Genomic DNA, 22,182 nt, shown 5'->3' on the forward strand with positions numbered 1-22,182 from the left:
GATCTCAAAACATGCACTCACACACAAAACACGTCTAACCAATTTTATATTTCAAAAACAAGTTAAGAAAGTTTAGTGAGTATACATCAACGCATGTAAATCTTGTGATGGCCAAATCACATTATACCTGCATATGTATGAAAAGTAGCAAAGAATATTGTTTGTTGTGTGTAAAAACATCGCAAGATTGCACAAGTGTCTCTATGTTATGACGATTTGAAATATGAGAAAATCACTCTAACTCACACACAATCATAACTGTTTGATGGGGACTATCACCTTTGAGGTACATTCTATAACTCCCACATCTCCTAGAAAACATGCTTGCAATCATATTTAAAGCATTTTTGATCTTTTTGCTTTTATTTTCTTTGCATATTTTCTTTTTATTAAGAATATCATGCATGGGTATATGAAAGAGAGAAAAGAGATACCCAGTTATGTTAAGCTTTTGACATTGCACTTTTGCTATGCGGAAGCATACAGATGTCATTGACATTGCACTTTTGCTATGCCGAAGCATACAGATGTCATATCATGATTGGCGAGTAACAGTGGTGAGATGGTTATTTATGCCTTTCTCTTAGGATTTTCTAGTTCAACCCATCAAAAAGAGTGATACGAGTGTTAAGTTCAAGAGATCACTTAACCTTACTCATCACAAACAAAGAGCTACAAAGCTCACTTGCTTAGTTGTGTATAGAGATGCTCATCTAAGCTACAAGAGATACAAAGGTTAGAAAACTCTGTTTCAATGGCCATTTTAAGGTTCACAAGAACCGATGTACACAAAACACACACTGTTTTTTGTCTTTTCTGATTTTTCAATTTTTTTTTTTTTAAAATAAAATAAAACAAAACTGAAAACACACAAACAAAAACATGTTAAACAAGATAAAACAATGCATAAAACTAGACTGGCTCAAAAACAGAAAGCAAAACACACAAGTAATGCAAAACAAAAACAAGAAGGGGAGAGAGAGAAAAAGTGAATAAGTCACTTGGAACCCTTTTCCTTCCACACCTTGGAAGAACCTTTCCTATTAGCAAAACCTTGAACCGATGATGAGGGAGAAGGATTGAAACCATTCAAGTTCGAAAGGAACATAAGGGCTTTGAGAAGATCTCCAAGAGGAGAAAGAGAGGTTTGAAGCTGATTCTGGTTCCCAGATGCTATCATGCTATTGCTCTGTTGAGTGGCTAACCACTTATAGCAATTTGGTTGAGTATGACCGGCAACACCACAATGATGACAAAGATGCTGCTTCTTCTGTTTAGGCTTTTGAGAGTTAGCCTTCTTAGTCCTAGGGTTTTTAGTGTCCTTCTTCTCAAGCTTAGAGGGTGCTCCTAAGATAGATTTACCCTTGTCTAAGTATTCACTAGCTAATTCAGTTTTAACATCATTGTTCTCAATTTTAATATTATTAGCACGAGGAACAAAAATAGTAGCACTAGCAGAAGCATTATTAGAAGAAGAGAATTCATACCCCAATCCTATTCGATTAGAAGCAGATTTCTGAATGCTGAGCATCTCATCCATCTTCGCACTTGATGCCCTCTCTAATTGAGCTCTAACTTGAAACAACTCCACTTCAAGCTTCTTGATCTTCTCAACCAAGAAGTTGTTCTCAAATCTCAGTGCTCCAATAGTTTGATTAGCTTCATCAACCTTTGTGGAAAGTTCCTCATGGTTAAGTTCCACATTACTAAGCTTCTTGGTGGCTAGCCTATAGAGTTTCTCATGCTTCTCAGAAAGCTTGTACATTTTCTCAAGTACCTTACCAACCTACAGTTGAACTCTTACCTCAATACCCAATTGGACTTGTTCTGTAGTGACAGTTTCTCCTTTCAATGCACGGCTCCCAAGTACGTGACTAACCAATTGCGCGGATCCCAGTACGCAACTTCAATCACCAACTAGAGAAGATTTATTGGCTACAAAGTTCTTCAATTCATCCACACGATGAAGATCAAGAAGATGCTTGGTTACAAAACCCTACGGTGCAAAGACACAGCAACTTCTTCACAAGAGAGATGAACTGGGGCAAGAACTTTGTTTCAAGTTACAATTTGCATGAAGAAGGAATTCTCAATGCTTGTGCAACTTGCCACACTTTGACGGCCCTTAAAATAATCCTTTTATATGTCTAGGGTTAGGAGAAAAGAAGGCCCAAAGACACATCCACAGATTAGAGGTAAAACAGAACTAGGAATCTGTTTTTCTTAAATCTCGACAGCTACAAGTGTCGAGGTGCTGTCGAGTAGCTGTCGAGGTGCTGTCGAGCAGCTGTCGAGTCTCGGGGCTAGAAAAGCTTCTTAAAGCTCGATAGATGCAGCTGTCGAGCTTTAATGAAGAGCACTTCTCAACTTGTTTCTTGGACAGACTTGCATGGCTTTAACACTTGATCTTGAAACCTTGTTTCTTGAAGCATTAACCTCATCCTAAATCTACCTAATTACAAGTAAAGTGCGTTTTGACAAAGGATTAACCAATTACATAAATAATGAATTACATATGTTCTAAACAAGTGAAACACATATATCCTAACAAATCATACTCATCACAAACACGAGTCACAAAGCTCACTTGCTTAGTTGTGCATTAAAATGCTCATCTAAGCTACAAATGATACAAAGTTTAGAAAACTTTGTTTCCATAGCCATCCAAAGTACAGAAGTGCCAATGTACACAAAACACACATTGTTTTTATATTTTTCTGAATTTTCAATTTTTTTAATTTTTTTAATGAAAAACAAAACAAAGCAAAACTAAAAACAAACAAACAAAAACATGTTAAACAAAACATATCGTAAAACTAGAATGCAATGCATGAGGAATGAGGAGAAGGAGAAAAGATCACTCTATGGAGATCACACCAATTTTTTGGCATAGGAATTCAAACCGTCTGCTATCAAGAGGTTTAGTGAACAAATCAATCTTTTGATCATCAGTGTGAATGAACTTAAGAGTAAGAGTACCATCTTTAACTAGCTCCCGAATGAAGTGGTGTTAAATCTCTATATGTTTTGTTCGAGAATGTTGAACAGGATTCTTAGAGATATTAATGGCACCGGTATTGTCACAATAGATGGTAAGATGTTCTTGACGAATACCATAATCAAGAAGGAGTTTTTGCATCCACAGAAGTTGGGTGCAGCAACTACCGGCAACGATATAATTAGCCTCAGCGGTGGACAAAGAGATGGAATTCTGCTTTTTGCTCATCCAAGAGACAAGATTATTACCCGCATAAAAACAACCCCCTGAAGTACTTTTTCTATTATTAGCATTCCCAGCTAAGACATCATTGGTGTCCTTGCTATACCACACATCAAAATCAGCTATGGATTTTACATACTTTATGATTCATTTCAAAGCAATCATATGAGACTCTTTGGAATTAGCCTGATATCTAGCACACACTCCTACACTGTAACTAATGTCAGATCCACTAGTAGTAAGGTAAAGAAAACTACTTATTATGCTTCTATATAGAGAATAATCAAAACTTTTTCCTAACAAATCAACAATGAGTTTAACATTTGGGCTCATAGAGGTTTTAACAGAACTAGCAGATTTCAAACCAAACTTTTTCACAAGATTTTTAACATATTTAGATTGATATATGAATATACATGATTCTTCCTAACAGATCTGTAATTCAAGGAAGTGATTCAACTCTCTAATCATGCTCATCTCGAACTCGGCTTGCATGAGTTTGGAGAAATTATGAGCATGTTCATCCTTTGTTGACCCAAAGATGATATCATCAACATAGATTTGAGCAACTATCAACTCTTCATCTTCCCTTTTGATAAAGAGTGTTTGAACAGCTTATCCTCTTGTGAAACCATATGAGAGAAAATATTGTGTAAGCCAGTCATACCAAGCTCTGGGTGCTTGCTTTAATCGGAAAGTGTGGATCAATGAATCCTTTAGGCTGAGCCACATAAACATCAGTCTTTACATCCATTTGGTAAAGCTTGAACTTCAAGTGACATGCTAGGGCTAGAAGAACCCTAATGGATTCCATACGAGCTACAGGAGCAAATGTCTCATCATAATCTACTCCTTCCATTTGGGAGTATCTTAGAGCCACAAGACGAGCCTTGTTGCATCACATTTCCCTCCTCATCAGTTTTATTGCGAAATATTCACTTTGTGCCAATGATGTGCTCTCCTTCCAGTCTAAGTACTAGGGTCCAGACATTATTCCTTTGAAACTAAATCAGTTCATCATGCATAGCCTCAACCCAGCTTTCATCCTGGAGAGCTTCCTCAACCTTAGTGGATTCAACCTGCAACAAATAGTAAGAATAAGACACAAAGTTAGCAACACATTTATTAATTGTACGCTTTCTTAGTTTAAGTTCATTCATATTTCCCACAATAACTTCAAGAGGGTGATTCAACTTAATCCTTGAGGAAGGTCCTTTCTCTTTATTAGATTCAGAATCAGGTGAGGTAGGAATGTCTGCTGAAACTTCTACAACACTTGGAGTGCTTGTAGATACGGGCTCTTGATCAACTATTTCTTGAACAACCTTAGGCTCAGGAGGAAGAATTTCCTTAGGTATCTCCTCACTAATTTTCTCAGAACCAGAATCTGAAACTTCATCAATAACAACATTGACTGTTTCCATCACCTTCTTGGTTCTTTTGTTGTACACTCGATAAGCTTTGCTAGTGAAGGAGTATCCCAAAAATATTACTTCATTGCTTCGAGAGACAAATTTTCCCTCTTCTCTCTATCCTTAAGGATGAAGCAAGTACTTCCAAAGATTCTAAAACACTTCACATTTGGTTTTCTTCCCTTCCACAACTCATAGGGAGTCTTCTTGGTACCGGGTTTGAAATACACCTTATTAACCGTATGACATGCAGTATTGACGGTTTTTCCCCATAAATTTTTATCCACATCCTTGTTGTGCAACAGGGCTCTAGCCATCTCCTGAATGACTTTGTTCTTTCTTTCTACTACACCATTTTGCTGAGGAGTAATAAGAGCAAAGAATTCTTGAGATATACCTGATCTCGTGCAAAAGGATTTCATGTGTGAGTTCTCGAATTCTTTACCATGATCACTTCGAATTCAATCAATCTTCAAGTTCTTCTCATTTTGCAATCTTGTACACAAGGCTTCAATGTGCTCAAGAGCACCTAACTTGGATCTTAGAAGAATGACCCAAGTATACCTGGTGAAATCATCTATAACAACCATGATATATCTCTTTCCTCCAGGAGACTCAGTTCTAGTTGGACCCATGAGATCCAGATGTAGTGCTTGGATGTTTTGCTTTTATCTGTTTCTCAAGCTGACACGGTCCACACACAACATTTTTCACTAGGCTAAGTTTGGTATCCCAAAACTAATTCATGCTTAGATACAATGGACAAATGTTTGTAGCTAGCATGTCCCATTCTTTGGTGTCATAGGTCTTCATTTGGCAAACAAATACTATTGCACACAATATCAGCATTAGGTACCAATTCATAGCAGTTATCAGTAGTGCGAACACTACTTATGAGTTTCTTCCCTTTTGAGAACAGCACCATAAAGTCTTGATCACATATCTGACTTATACTCAACAAATTCACCCTCAAACCTTCTACATATAGCACATTTGAGATGTCTGGTAGTCCAGGTAGAGAGATGATTCATTTCCCTTTATCTGTGATTTACTCCCATCACCAAAGGTGACATTTTCACCTTTCTTGGACTCAATTACCTTAAACAGAGAGCAGTCTCCAATCATGTGTCGTGAGCATCCACTGTCAAGGTACCACAAACATATGTCCATTACCTTGAATGCAGACTTCATCATAAAGCACACTTCATGCTTACGGGAAAAATCATTAGAAATGGTGTTTTCTCTCATTTTCCATTTATGAACAAAGCCTTTAACTTTCACCTTTCTCAAACGAACTCCTCTGCACATTATCATTTTGAGACAGTCTAGATTCTTTTTTGTTATACCAAGACCTTTTTCAATAGTCCTCAAGATAGCTTTCAAATAACTTTTAGACTTGCAATTTTTGAAACACTTAATCAAATAGAGATTAGAAAAGCAAGATGTATTCGAAACAAAAGATATTTTCATGCCGTTTGCAACCATGACAAAAAGGATCAATGGGTCAGACATCAAAGATTAACCCTAATCAGAATGTACCCGCTCTGATACCACTTGATAGGCCAGGAATGTATTGACCCCTTTGGTAAATTAATCAATTAATTAGCCAAGTTAATTAATTAGATTCAATTGCATGCAATAAGCGTGGTAGCACAAACAAATCACCAACTAAAGTAGAAAATAACTTTGACACAAGTGATTTGTTAACGGGTGAATTTAACCAGATGAATTTAAGGTCACCACTCCCGAAGATCCACTATTATCAAAACAAACGATTACAAGTAAAGGAATCTTAGTACCTTATACCAACCTACAGTTGAATCCTTACCCTAATACATAATTGGACTTGTAATGTAGTGACAATCTCTCCTTTCAATGCACGGCTCCAAGTACGTGACTAACCAATCGATACACGGATCCTAGTACGTGACTAACACACCAACTTGAGGAAGATGTTGGCTGCAAAGTTCTTTAGTTCATCCAAACGATGAAGATCAAGAAGCTCCTTGGTTACAAAATCGTTGGCACAAGAATGCAGTAGCTTCTCCAAAGAATATGATGAACTAGGTCAACTTTTGTCTCCGGTCACATAATGCATGAAAGGATGCACTGATTCCTTGTGTGACAACCTTTAAAATAATCTTTATATATGTCTAGGGTTGTGAGAAAAGAAACCCTACACAAATACACTTGGATATGCGTGAAAATAGATCTAGAAATCTGACTTTCGTAATTCTCAATAGATATTGTTTCTGTCGAGCATACACTTTAAACCTCGATAGATATCTATCTGTCAAGACATCTGTCGAGCTTTAATGAGGAGCACTTCTTTTCTTGAAAAGATTTGCATAGCTTCAATACTAAACTTGAACTCTTGTTCCTTGAAGTACTAAACTCATTCTAGATCTACCCAATTACAAGTAAAGTGCATTTTGTTAAAGGATTAGTCAATCTTACATAACATATGTTCTTACAAGTTCCACATATGTCCTAACACAAGATAAAATGAAGTTCTAATTTAGGGACTCCGTGACCCAATGTCATGCAAAGATTGATCTAAGTTTTGATTTAAGCCTGTTTAAAGGTTTGATCTAGCAAAGTGTTGAGTGAGATGTGTTGGGTTAAGATAGCTTGACCCTGGTTAATTATTCAATTACCCAAGTTGATTAATTAAATTCAATTTCATGTAAATTGTGAAGGCACCAACAAATCACCAAAAATACTAAATGCAATGGAAAATAAATTAACATGGTGATTTGTTGACAAATGAGGAAAATCTTGTAAGGCAAAAACCCCACCGGTTGATTTTAAAGTCACCACTCCCAAGAATCCACTAATCAATAATCAAGCGGTTACAAGTATAAGGAATCTTACCAACTACCCTAGCCTATCCCAAAATGCCAACCTACAGTTGAACCTTCGCTCCAATACCTAATTGGACTCGAGCTTGTAATAGCCTTCTTTCTCTTTGGTGCACAAACCTCCAATTTGTGACTAACCCTTTGCACGGATCCCTGTACGTGACTAACTCTACATCAATCCTTTGGTTATTATAATTGATTTGCAATAGCTTCACATAGAAACACCAATGAGATCTTCAATGTTGGTGTTAGAATGCTTAGTTATAGAACCTAAAGGCGTACATGAAACGCAATAAAAACTCTTTGGTTTGGTGAAATAGAGAAAACTTGGTTACAAAACCCTAGCCGCATAAATGGAGTGTTTCTCTCTCTGAAAAAACTTCTAATAGATGGCTTATGATATCCTTTAAATACTAGTTCAAACATATCTCAATTCGGGCTTCAAACGAATAAGTTATGGCTTTTTCGCGTTGCTGATCTTTGCTAATTCGCGAAACTCTATCTATCAAGATGCTATCGAGACTTCTATCGAGAACAAAATCTTGATCTATTATGATGCTATCAAGGAGACAATAAGTTTTAGCTTCTATTGAGAGGTATCGAGACTTCTATCGTGGTACATGCTGAAATGTGTTTTTCTTGAACTTTTCTTAAGAAAACTTTGTGTCTTCAGTTTGGTTTTCAATTACAACTCTAAGACACATCAAAACTCAAAAAAAGACACATAATTTGGCATGATTGATAATACCAAAACACATGAACCTAACAATCTCCCCCTTTGTCAATTCATGACAAAACCTCAAGTACAAAAGTAAGTCCAATACAATAATAACCTGAATACAACGAATGAACCCATATTCAAATACACTAGCCTATCTAAAAACAACCAGTCCTGAGAAACCATAGTACGAACTAGGATTGACTATTTTAATTGGCTTCATACTTGTCTTTTCTAAAAGCACTTAACAAACATGTTATGCACACCTTATGGAAAACAATGACAGAAAATGAACAAGTAAATTGCGTTTTGTCATAGGATATGCTAATTACATAATGTAAAATTGTAATTTACAGCTATTTTGTGTTGGCTTTAATTCCGTGCCAAATTTGATTGTAATTTTATTCAATCTTTTATACCCTATATTTATTGTGGGATTTAATTGTAAGGGTTGTGTGATAGAGAGAGAGTGTGTGTGAAGACTCAAGCATTTGAAGACAGAAGAATTTTCACGGGTAGCTCGTGACTAAGCATCCCGCGAAGTGATGCATGTGCCTTGTACATGACTGGAATGCAAAGAGTCATGACAGATGGTGACAGCTGATTTTCGTAAGTGTCTTACGGGTAAGGCCTTCCCGTGAGATACCCGCGAAACAGTCTGTTCTGCTATTTTATCCTATCTGCTCCACTACATCTTCATATACACTATATATACCATCATTACCCACATATTGAGTAGAGAGCTTTTTAGAAGAGAAAACCCTAGCCTCAAACCCTTGAGAATGTAAGATTGTCATACCCACAATTCTACACACCATCCATTGCGGTTTTCCTCTACTCCTACCTCTCTATTTCCAAATCTTTGAGAGGTTGATAGCCCAAAACCTTATCACACCCATACTAAGTGTCCAATGAGTTTCTAGTGTTGCTGGGAAGCATTGGAAGAAGCCAAGCTTTGGCGGATGCAATTGGAAGCATTGCGAGATTCGAAAAGCTAGACAAGACACTGTTCCGAGAAGCCTTGTTGGAGTAGGAGCTTAGAGGGCTTAGGTGCACTGGGTAGACTAAGCTTAGAGGGTCTTTTGCTATTCGTGTATTCCAACTTATTGTCTAGTGGATCGATTTACCACTTTGAGAGCGGCGGAGAGGTTTTTTGCTGAGTTCTTCGGTTTCCTCTTCGATAGCACATCAGAGTGTTATCTTGTGTTTCCATCTCTCTTCCCTACTCTTTTAGTTTTCATTTTACTGATGTGATTTGTTGAATATGGCTTTGAGAAGTTTTTTTGTTTGTTCACTCGTATTTACTCTATTCCGCACTTAGTTTAAGTTAATTAGAGTAAAATCAACCGAGCCGTAATCTTTTAATTTTGGGTCTAAACAACTCTTGTGTTTTTTTTTTAACACAAATCCGAGTTTTCACATAAAAATATGAACCTAACAAGATGATTAACTAATCGAAGTGTCGAGTTAGATAGATTGAAATTTTGAGCTTTTGTAGAATTATGTAGTCAAGTGTAATTCACTTGAAGTTAATAGTCATTAAAAATTAGTAATAGTTATTTACTGTGTTTTGAAAGTCATTATTTTTTAATTGTTTCTTCATTTTTTATAAATATTTTTTTCATATTTAATTGGAAAAAAAATCATGAGAACTCTTCCGAATTACCTTTTGCAAAACTCATAGGCTCTGTGGTATCCTAAAGACAATTTGCCAATAACATGTTAGCAAACCCTTTTAGAGTGCAGGTACATATCTTCTTTAAGGAAACGATTCACCAAGCCTCAAAGCCGACATTCTAATCATTCCATTTTCCTAACAAATTTAATAGAATCTATTGGGGGAGATAAACACCTTGGAAAGTTTCTTTAAATAACTAATATAACATATAGAGACACACTTTAACCCAAAAGACCTAGGCCTAATGGGTATCTACTCAATTATGTTTATGTTATAGTAACTACGCATTCTTCTTATTATAATTCACTGTGGGACTTCACTCACACATATAGCCCAATGGATATGTGCTCAATTATGTTATAGTCTCTACTTCTCTATAGGGCTTTCAAGATCTCTTCGTGGGTTATAAACAAGTCCTACTTGCTCCCTCTTACCTAATGGGACTTTCCTTTCACTAATGCATCATCCATGGGCCTCCACGTGTCAACCCTACACATTTTTTATCTCCATGGAAACCTCGCACTTCATTGTTGCCTAGCACCATTGGCAAATATCACTCCTTTGTTAGGCCTTTTCCAAAATCGTTTGTGTGGGCTTTCATGACCTTGCTTGATGCAATATACCATCCTCGCTCCAACTGCGAAAGGAACCCGCTCTGTTCCATTTACGAAAGGGCTTCAAGCACACATCTCTCGTTACCACTCCAACTACAAAAGGAACCTCAATTACTTTGCCGCCTTTGCTCCACACTACTATGGGCTCTAATACCACTTGTTAGGAAGATAAACACTTTAGAAAGTTTCTTTGAATAATTAATATAATATATAGAAACACACTTTAACCCAAAAATCCTAAACTCAATGGGTATGTGCTCAATTATGTTATGTTAACTCTCGTTATTATTCAATGTGAGGCTTCAAGCACACGTGTAACCCAACAGAATGATTGGTTTGATATAGCGACTTTCAAAATAATGAATCAACCCAAACCACAATTTGACAAGTGTCTTGAAAATGCTTTTCTATGGAACTAATTAAATTTAAATTGTATATTTCTATATCTCGGGCATATCCCTAAAAAAAAAAAAAACTAAAGCTAAAACTAAAACTAAAACTATTTAAGAACTTCTCTAGTGAGATCAATTATTATATGAAACAAGAGATTACTATTCCCAGAGTATCAAATAATTGCTCCAATAGACATTTCTAATGTGGTCCACCAAGTGCACTAAATAATTTTTCCTAATCAAGATGATCATTTCTCAATAATAATTTCATTATTAAATGTTTAATACTTATTATTTTAATTTATTTTTTTACATCTTGAAATCATACACAAAATATGACTTTATGAATTAAATAGTAAATAACATCTTATTAAAATGAAATTTGACAAATGTTATTAAAACAAAGAGAGAGTGTAATTCATTAGTAGAATTTTCAAAATATTCATCTAAATAAATAAAAAAAAACTAAAAACTGATGTATATATAGTTTGAAATCGAACCTAGACTTCTAAAATAGTATCAATTTAAAATCTCAATCAAATCCAAACCAAACCCCCAAATCAAACTAGAGAAATGTAGGCTTAAACTTATATGATTTTTAAAAGTCAATCCAATTGTAAACTTAAATTTGTAATAGTCTTAAATTTTAATTTTTAGTTTGAAACTTTTGAAATTATTTACCAAGGAATAAGAAGAAAGTCACAAAAAAAAAAAAAACATAACTGGGTTAGGTGGAATGATTATATGTTCTTAAACATTACTGGGTTAGATGAATACTTGCATGAAAATGAAGTTCCAACACCTGCAAAGTCAAAAGGTTGCATCCATCGATCTTCGTTTCCCGCACCATCTGATGTTAATTTCTAGTTTATTAATCTTTAATGGTAAGTTAAAGTAATAAATAAAACAAATAGAAGAAATGCTACCTTTGAAGACACGCATTAGATTATATAATGACTTCTTGTTCAGATTCTTCTTAAAAAAACAAAGACTTGTTCAGCAATTCCGAATTCATTAAAAGCATAATATTACAAAATTCCAAGAAGAGATAACAACCAGAGCGATTAGACAAGATAATGTTTAAAAGACTTTAATACAATCATAATTTCCTGCGCTAATTTAGAGCTTATAGTTTTTAATACTCCTTCTCTTACTTTTCTTACCTTTTGATATACACTTCATTATTGTAAAAATTCCTTGGATTCAGATTTTATTGTAATCATTACGCTGATGCGTTGAACTTAGCTTACGGCATAGAATGAGAGGTGTGTTACATCATATAGCTAGGAACAATATAAGCATATATAAACGTGAATACTTTTGGCTGTCAATTACTAGTACTACTTTTCTAACCCAGATATTGGTGGCTCGGACATCATTTGTTGGCAGATGAGGTTGGCTGCATTGAACTAAAACTTGATTAGCAAAATTTTGTTTATAGCTGTTGTTGTTTCGTGCAACTCAAAAAGGAGTGAGAACTTTTACGAGATGTAAGTTTTCTACGAGATGAAGAGTCTAGGACTTTTTTTTTTTTTTTTTTTAAGATTGAAACTTCTCTTATTGTAGTGGATTTGCTTTATTGGAGAAAGTGTGAATTACCAATTTAGACCCCGATTTTGTGGCCTATCAGCTTATGTCAATTTTAACAAATTACAAATCCCAATCACAGTACTAGCACCCCAAACATACCAAGTGTTTACTAAGAGAAAAACTTGAAACTGAGCAAAAATCTCTCCGGGACCTAAAGCACCAAATGATCTACTAAATAAGAATAGACGCAACACTACTGCGCACCCTTGGTACGATGGTCACTCCACAAGTATAAAAACTTGTGGGATGTGGGGGGCAAGGGCCCGAGTTCAAAACTCCAGGAGAGAGTTTCATACACATTTACACTTAGATTAGGCTAGAGTAGAATTCTATCTTGTTTAAAAAAAAAAAAAAAAACCTCCAAGCTAAGTAATGACTATGTACTTGAGCTTCTAACTCCTACTAGTACCTGATTCCTTGAATTTTTTTTTTTCTTTTATTCATTGGATCTGCAAATTGAGTTATCAATTGCAAGACCAAGTGTCCTTGGCCACTCCAAGGCTCCTTGGATATTTTGGGACTACCCCAATGATTCCCAAACACCAAACAATAACAAAAACTCTGAAAGATTCTTTGTGTGTATTGGTTTTAATCTCCAATAGAATTTGATAGACACTGAATTGGCCTAGAAATTGATAAATTGAAGAGAATGAAGGTAGAGAACAAATGATTTTGTTTCACTAGGGTTTTAGGTTACTCTCTAGATCTTCAAAATGGGAAATTGGGTACGGAATTTCATGGGAAATAAGGGTTATATACTGTTAAATTACCGATTATCCCAAAAGCTTAAGTTATTAGAAAATGGTGAATTTAATTACTTAACTATAAGTCTAACACTCTCCCTCACTTGTGGGCCTAAACTTTCCCTTTATAAGTGGGGGCCCAACAAGTAGTAATTTAACATTTTAAATGGGGGTTAGAGTAAAACCAATGATCAAACTCAGGATCTCTTGCTCTGATACCATTTTAAATTACCGATTGTCCAAAAAGCTTAAATTTTTGGGACAATCGGTAATTTAACATATACAAAGTATAAGAATAGGTACGTACAATACAGAAGTAAATAACTAATTTGTCTAAAGTTCCAGCAATCACACTCGACAAAGGTGAGACGTGAGATTGTCGTGCAACTAATTTTCAAAATGCTTAACTTGCTTGAGACTTTGTCTGACCCTTACAATTTCACTCAACCAAGATTCAACAACTTGCAGCTCTACTCTTTAGCTCTTGATTCCTTCAACCCAATACAAATTAACCCTTAAATGTACATGATACAAACAAATTAAGTACACAGTAAGATCTTAATAGAATTATTTTCAATAGTGATTTTTCCTTTGGAATAGTTTCTCCATTGATTTTCCCTACCTCACCACATCACTATCTCCATTATATTTGATTTCGTGTGATTAGTGAAATACTATATAATTTATCATCACATGCTTAAATTGTTTACCCATGAATTGGAAATTCACATAATTGGATAAACTAACCACACGACTAATTCCCTTGTGATTCAACAACGGGGGTCTAAACCCTAACAAACTCCATACAAACAACAGCTAATACTAAAACAATGCTTACAACCAAAGATGATAAATATGTTTAACGACCATGTTGAAGGCTTGTAGTACTTATAGAAGCTTCATTGGAGCTAATTGTTGCTGGTGTAGGTACACGATACAAAGGAACATGCACCTCTGTTGGAAGATTTGGCATTGTAACCTCAAACTTAAGAACTTGAATTGCTTGCCTTATGGAGGGCCTCAGATTTGGATCAGGGTGAGAACACCAAAGTCCAATGATCATCAAACATTTTACTTGTTTTTCATCAAAATTTGTTTGTAACTTCTCATCCAAAGCCAAAAGAAGGTCCCTGTAGAGAGGGAAAATTCCTAACCTATCACAAGTTGACACATCATACTACCAAGCCCACAAAATACAACCAATTACAAAGCGCCACGTACTGCTGCTAGGTTTTGCCATCACTATTCAGAAACCAATAAAAATTTGCCAAGTGTCATTGAAATAAAGGCATGAAACTGCATCAGCACGTGTAAGCAATGACACAAACAGCCCTGCACGTGTAAGCGATGACACAAGTAATCCAGCACGTGTAAGCGATGACACAAGTAATCCAGCACGTGTAAACGATGACATAAGCGGACCAATCAGGCTATGACATGTGTCACCAATCAAACTCTGCCACGTGTCGCTCACCCACCCCTAAACTCCTATAAATAGAAGCCTTACTAAGACATTTAGGAGGACACCGAACGAAGGACAGAAGAGAGGAAGACAGACAAGAGACAGACGGAGGACAGAAGGAAGAAGATATCTTGAGTTCAGAAATCCAGAAGCTCTACCGGAATCAAACCCCGAAGCCTCCAGGAATTTCAAGAACTTCAACCTCGAATACAGACAACATTCAAAGCAAAGTCAACCAAACAACTTGTCTAGATCTCAAAGGTCACTGGAATCAAGCTTAAAAGCCTCCAGAAACCTCAACAAACCACAAATTGGTCAAGCTCTACAAATTCAAGCCTCCAAAGCCTCGAAGAACTTTCACCATAAACCTTCAAATACGAAGAACAATCGAAGAGAAATCATCCAAATCATTTTCCTAAATCTCAAAGTTCACTAGAATCAAGATCAAAACCCTCTAAGAACCTCAACACAACATAAATCAATGAAGCTCTACGGAATCAAGCCTCTAAAGCATCGAAGAACTTCCACCACAAACCTTCAAACACGAAGAACACACGAAGAACACGAAGAACAAAAAATTTCTAACAAGCTCATAGCCAGAGATTCGTTGTAATTCCGTTTCAAAGATCTTCGATCCATTCCTTAGCCAAATTGAAGGATATCTTGTGTTCAAATCAAAATCACATTACCATAATTCCAATCAAAAAATCTTTCAAGGAGATCGAATCAGAGGATCACTCTTTTGTAATTACAGAGAATTGTACCACATATTCATCAATATAAATTCGCATTTGTGAAACTATTTTACTTGTTTGATTTATTTCAAACTAAGAATTTAGTTGTCTACAGTCCCCCTTTCCATGAAGATTCCAAATCCACTCCACCAACCCCATTTCAAAATCTGTTCCCATTGGATCAATTGACCTCCTTCCAGTAACAATTTCTAATGCAACTACTCCAAAACTATAGACATCAGTTTCTTTACTAGCCCTAGCTGTTCTTAAATATTCTGGAGCCATGTATCCTAAAGTTCCAGCCACTCCAGTTGTCTGGGGACCTAGCTCATGATCCATAAGCCGAGCTAACCCAAAGTCACCAAGCTTAACATTGAAACTAGAATCTAGCATGACATTGCTTGCTTTGATATCTCGGTGCACCACACATTGCTCCCACTCTTCATGAAGATAAAGCAATGCGGAGGCCAATCCAAGAGATATTTTATATCTTACTTCCCAAGTGAGAGGATTTCTCTTGCCAAAGAGATGAGTATCAAGGCTACCATTTGGCATAAACTCATACACAAGTAGAAACTCACCTTTGTCATGACACCATCCTATGAGTTGCACCAAATTTCGGTGCCTCAATTGGTTAAAGATCTTCACCTCAGTTATGTATTCTTTCTTTCCCTGTTTAGACCCTCTCGAGATTTTCTTCACAGCAATTAACATATCTAAATCAGCTAAATCCCCCTTGTAAACAGCACCAAATCCTTCTTGACCCAACTTCCTCTCATTTGGGAAGTTATTGGTAGCTGAAACAAGATCACTATAAGAAAACCTTCTTGGCCCTGCTCCTTTCTCTAGATCATCATTAATTGAAGTTAAATTTGTTGTTTCTTCTGTCTCCTTTTTCTTTCCCTTCCATATATACAATATTGAAAATGCTATAATCACACCAGCTATCAGAACACCACCGGTCACTGTCAGAACCACTATTAGTCCACGACCTTTCGCTTCTTTTCCACCTGCTACATTTATATCCAAGCTTGAACTGAATTCCCATGACAAAAGCGTATGTCGCTCTCCATAATAACCAGTAGCAGCTGAAAATCCAACTGTGACCCACTCAGGCAGAACCTTTCTCAAATCAATTTGGTAAGAAAGACTAGTATTCTCCTGAGTATTTGGGGTCCTTTGGTAAGTCCAAGAAACGCTCAAATTCCTGGTACTAGCGTTGTATGTAATCCACACATCTGCAGTATCTCCACTGTGGAAACTAGCATTCCAAGTGGTATCAACAGCAGAAGAAATTGAGTTGTTGTTAATTCCCACATGCGTAAATGCAGGATCCCATTCTGGATTCACGAAAGAGTCGAACTCAACGTGAACTAGTTGGTTCTTTGATGAATCACTGTTTGTGGTGTTGTATAGGCCCAGGAAGCCACCAACTGAATTTGGAGGGATCTCAAACCCAACAGGTGCCAAGAAGAATGCCATCCCATGACCATAATTAGCACTGCCTTGTGTATCAATAATGAAGGAGAAATGAGTTGTGAAGTTGGCGAGGTTTCCTGTATTGGAGTCCCAGAGTGGCACCTTCTCCGCATAGGTGGCCCAACCAACACGGCACACATAATTGACTTTGTTCATCTCTATGGCTCCAACTGAAGGTACAGCATCTCCACGATATATTACGTTTAACGCATTAGGATCAAAGCGAGTTATTTTGAATGAAACTGACGAATGAGCAGAGGGAAGAAGAAAAAGGAAGAAGAATAGTGGTAGCGTGAATAAGTTGTAGAAAGTGGTAGCCATGGCTTGGAAAAGAGAATTTTGTGGGAGAACAAAGCTAGCTATTTGATCTGAGCTTTTATGTCAAGGTTATACGAATAAATTTGAAAACAATTTACTTATGTCTGCTAAGAGCCTTTACCTCAAATATTGACTTCTTTCACACGTAAAATACTTAAGACCTAGGTAGAAAAGATTATGCTAAATTAACAGAATATTATAATTATCTATAAAATAAATAAATGGACCTGATGATGCTCAAGTGTGAATGAATGAAAATGATATCATAAAATATAGAGATGATGCAAATTCGTCGCCTACAAAATAGGGTCAACAACGTAAAGGAATGAAATATAAAACAATTCTTTAAATATATATATAACAAGGGTAATTCTAGCGTACCTCCTTTTTTTTTTTTTGGGGTATGGTACCTACTAGTAGTCAACCTACTAGTAGTCAACCTGCTATATCAGGTTACCAAAATATTACATTTGATGGTACCATCCTCATATTGTGTAGTACTAATGTCACATGTAACTGTACTTTTGTCACATTCAGTAGTTCCCTTATTTTTTTCTCACATTTGATAGTACCGTCCTCACATTGTGCAGTACCAACATCACATGTAACTGTACTTTTGTCACATTCGATGGTTCCTTTATTTTTTTCTCACATTTGATGATACTATCTTCACATTGCGCAGTACCAACATCACATGTGACTGTACTTTTGTCACATTTGATGGTTCCCTTTTTTTTTTCTCACATTTTATAGTACCATCCTCACATTGCGCAGTACCAACATTACATGTGATTGTACTTTTGTTACATTCGGTGGTTCCCTTATTTTTTTCTCACATTTTATGGTACCATCCTCACATTGTGCAGTACCAATATCATATTTGACTGTACTTTTGTCACATTCGATGGTTCCGTTATTTTTTTCTCACATTTTATGGTATCATCCTCATATTGTGCAGTACCAACATCACACGTGACTGCACTTTTGTCACATTCGGTAGTTCCCTTTTTTTTCTCACATTTTATGGTACCATCGTCACATTGCGCAGTACCAACATTACCTGTGACTATTTTTTTTGTTATATTTGATGGTTCCTTTTTTTTTTTATCACATTTTATAGTACCAGCCTCACATTTCGTAATACCAACATCACATGTGACTATACTAACATCACATTTGACTGTACTAACATCACATGTGATTGTACTTTTATCACGTTCGGTGGTTCCCTTGTTTTTTTTCTTACATTTTATGGTACCAGCCTCACATTGCATAATACCAACATCACATGTGACTGTACTTTTATCACATTCATAATTCTTTTTTTTTTTTCCTCACATTTGATGGTACTATCCTCACATTATACAACACTAATATCACATGTCAGTGCACTTTTACGGAATTCCCTATTGAGTAGTACCACCGTTTTGCACTTTCGTATAAGAAAAATGGGATTCATAATCTCAGCCTTTGATTTAATCCAACAGTTGTAACTAGCTACCACGTCATCGATCCGTGTCTCACCTAGTGTTGGGCTACCTTTCTTCACCTCTCCCCTTTCTATTGTCTTCAGATTCACCAAATCCAATTTTCAAAACTTTTCTCTCTTCCAACAAGTTTAATCTTCATAACCATGACTACAACTGGAAGCCTCCAAGGCCCACCGACCACCACCGGCGGTGCTTGCCGGTCTAACCTTCTCCACTCTTAAGGTCCCTCTCTTTTCTCGTTCTCTCAAGTCCAGCCGTGGCCAAGCTTTTACCTGCCCCAACACCACCATCTCTGGCGGTGCTTCTCAACGACATCACCAACGCTGGTGGCCATCGGGTACCCTTTCTTTCTCCTTAATTTATTTTCTTTTCTATGTGGGGTTTTTTTTTTCCTCTTGTTTGCTCACTGATTTTGGGGTGAGAGGGATGAGATTTTGTTTGATGAATAACATTTTGTTTCAGTTTTGATTAGCTTGATGAATGGGTTTTCTTGTTTGGATTTATGGAATTAGCAATAAATAGTCAAACATTAACAAAAGTCAATTATTACCTTAGGACTGTCAAAACTTCCAATTGAATGTAATTTAAGCATCCTTTGGTTAACTTCTGTTTTCCCCCAATAACAGATACGTGGTTGAGGTTGTTTGGACACATGTTCAATATTTGTTTCAACATTGACATGTTCAAAATAAAACAACTGCAATATGTATGTCATAGAAATTTAGTCAAAAGAGTCATACAAATTTGATAAAAAAGAAAATCATATTCTTGAAAGTAATTATTTTCTACAAATTACCATTAAAAATAGCAAGCAACCACTAACACTAACACGATTCTTTTCTTTATATTTGCGCACACCTCGAATAAGAAAATCCAACACCAACTTCGCCCAATTCAAGCTTTTGAACTCGTCAATATTAAGGAGAATTGAGATAAAGGACCGTTTGATAGAAGGTTTAGGAGTGGGACATAATAAAGTACCCAATACAAACAGCACAAAACAACCAACAAATTCTTTTCCTGATGTTTTCATCTCCTTCAACTTACCCTCTAAGAGGTTAATTGGTATATCCCCTACCACATTTAATCCATGTTGTTGGCATATATGATTTATCTCTTCAGCGCTTGCAACAATAGACACATCTACTCCACTTGATTTTACTCCTAGAATAAATTCTACATCTTTAGTGGATATTGGTAACCTCCTTCCACAAATATCCAATGCACAAGAATTGTGGTCAATATGATCAACTAACCATTTGCAAAAATCTCTATTCAACTGTATAGACCTTAAATCCAACATACTACCAAATCCCATTTCTCGAATAACAAATCTTTGTCTTTCATTTAAGTTTGAAACCATCAAATGAACACAATTAGGGGCACACCGAGTATATAATGAAACCTGCATTATATAATGAATAAAAAGGGTTTCATTATGAAATTTAATACATAATCCTGAATGCTAAAAGTTTCATAGGTAAATACTTACTTTACGTGCTTTGTGAGGAATATTATGTGACAAATTAGCATACTTTTTAGAATTCTCACGCGCTTCTTTCTTGTACTCTAATTTAGAGTCTTCATCAAGATTCATCCACTTTTCTCTAATCTCCTTCTTAACCTGTAATAGATATTCAAACTCAATTAAGATCTCCATGAATATGTCATGTCAACTAAACAATAACAATAATCTAAAAACTATAAATATTATTCACTTACAGTTGTGCTTATCTTATCGACAATGCCCTTAGATTTCATCAATTCCAATTGCTTTTTACTTAAAATCCAAATTTAATGAAACATATTATTTTAAATATAACAATAGGAAATATATAATGAAAATGAATCTTACTAATAAATTAAAAATGGTCCAACAGGTCTTTTCCGGGGGGGGGGGGGGGGGAACTTGGACAACACCCTACTCTTCAATATTTTCCACTCTCCCCATACTCCTATCTCAATATAACATGAAATAAAAACAAGGTAAGCAATAACATACATTTGAAAAAAAAAAATCACAATTGAAAGTTGTGGGAATTGCAAACTTTTTCCTTGCAAACTTTGTCCTAGACAACATAGATGATCAACGTTTTTATTTATTTTTATTTTATTTTATTTTTATACAATAACCTGTGTCACTACTATAAAATGTCACTACTATAAAATGGAAATAATATTTGTTATTTGTGGATGGTCATATCCTTCACTAAAGTGCCATATTCACCAAGATGCTTCTATCTAATCAGACAACATATTATAATGATTAAGAAGTAGGCTTTGTCATATCACATCTGTCTTGCTGACATAACTAATTTATTCAAGATTATAACTAAATTTATTTTAGATTGTACCCTTCTCTTGACTCTTTTTGTGCTTAATTTTGCATCTTCATAATTTTTTTTTTTTTTTAAGTATACAAGTTGGATTAAATTCGGGCAAAGCTGAGAGTCAAGATATAAAACTATTTTAATTTAAAAATATCTAGTAACATGTTGTTTCAACAAGAAACAAAGTCTATCACCCTTTCGAAGAGCTAGCTAGAAAGGTATATTAGTATATTCCAAATTCTAATTTCTAATTGGGATCCAAGTTTCTCTATGATTATTAATGATCACGTAACTTAATTAGTGATCATTAAATTTCCTCCTTAGTAAGAGATGAGGAATCCAACCATTGATTCATGGGATCAAGGGTTTTTTGTTGTTGTTGTAAAATTAGGGATGAGATAATAATCTGCTATCAACTTTAAATGCAAATAGTTGATTGACACTAAATGTTTATAAGTAGTAAACTTAACCAAAGTAAATAGAATAGATATGTACAGATATAATAAAGGTCCATAAAAAAAATAAAAATAAAAAATCTCACAACTACTTATGGAAACAAGTTTTCATTGCGGTATGATAAAAATTGTGTCAATGATGAGTGTCTATGTGAAAGCGATATTATTCCAATGAATGAAGATTTATTCTTTTTTTAAAAACAATTAATAAGTAATATTATTTATCAAAAGAACACAATTAAAAACACAAAACCACAGCAGAGAAACAGCTTCACATACAAAAAAATATTAAGGAACAAATATCCCTAACACGAGTTGACTCATTTGTATATTATAAATTTTACTTACTATTTGGAATAGAAAAATTGAAATCCACATATATCATTATCATTTTTTTAACTTTGTAATTATATTTCTATGACCAGATTGGATTTGGTCACATGAATACATCATTCTTTATGATTTTTTCAAGTAAAAGGAAAATATTGTATAGGAAAATTAAGGCTATAGAATGCATCTTCTTGGGGGAGACTTTTCGTTTCCCATATATTCATGTATCGAGTCTAAGTCTTAAAGACTCGAGATTGCTTAAGAAACTCGAGCCTTTAAGCAAGCCTTTAAGACTGAGTACAGGATCGAGTTCTAGTGATTCATATATAGAACTCATTCACAATATGTTATCTGCA

General features: G+C 35.5%; 1 long non-coding RNA gene and 1 pseudogene across 1 annotated transcript; both read right to left on the minus strand.

Annotated features, from left to right (window-relative positions):
- Positions 1–14,087: 14,087 nt before the first annotated feature.
- LOC142623194 (L-type lectin-domain containing receptor kinase IX.1-like) lies at positions 14,088–17,224 on the minus strand (annotated as a pseudogene).
- Positions 17,225–20,279: 3,055 nt separating this feature from the next.
- Positions 20,280–20,615, minus strand: LOC142624403 (uncharacterized). The gene is made up of 3 exons (XR_012842326.1): positions 20,567–20,615; positions 20,434–20,491; positions 20,280–20,335 (listed from the first exon to the last, which is right to left on the minus strand). It is a non-coding gene; the product is annotated as an uncharacterized LOC142624403 (long non-coding RNA).
- Between the last annotated feature and the right edge of the window lie 1,567 nt (positions 20,616–22,182).

This window comes from Castanea sativa, chromosome 2 (genome assembly GCF_040712315.1).
Source record: "Castanea sativa cultivar Marrone di Chiusa Pesio chromosome 2, ASM4071231v1".
NCBI classification, from domain to species: Eukaryota; Viridiplantae; Streptophyta; class Magnoliopsida; order Fagales; family Fagaceae; genus Castanea; species Castanea sativa.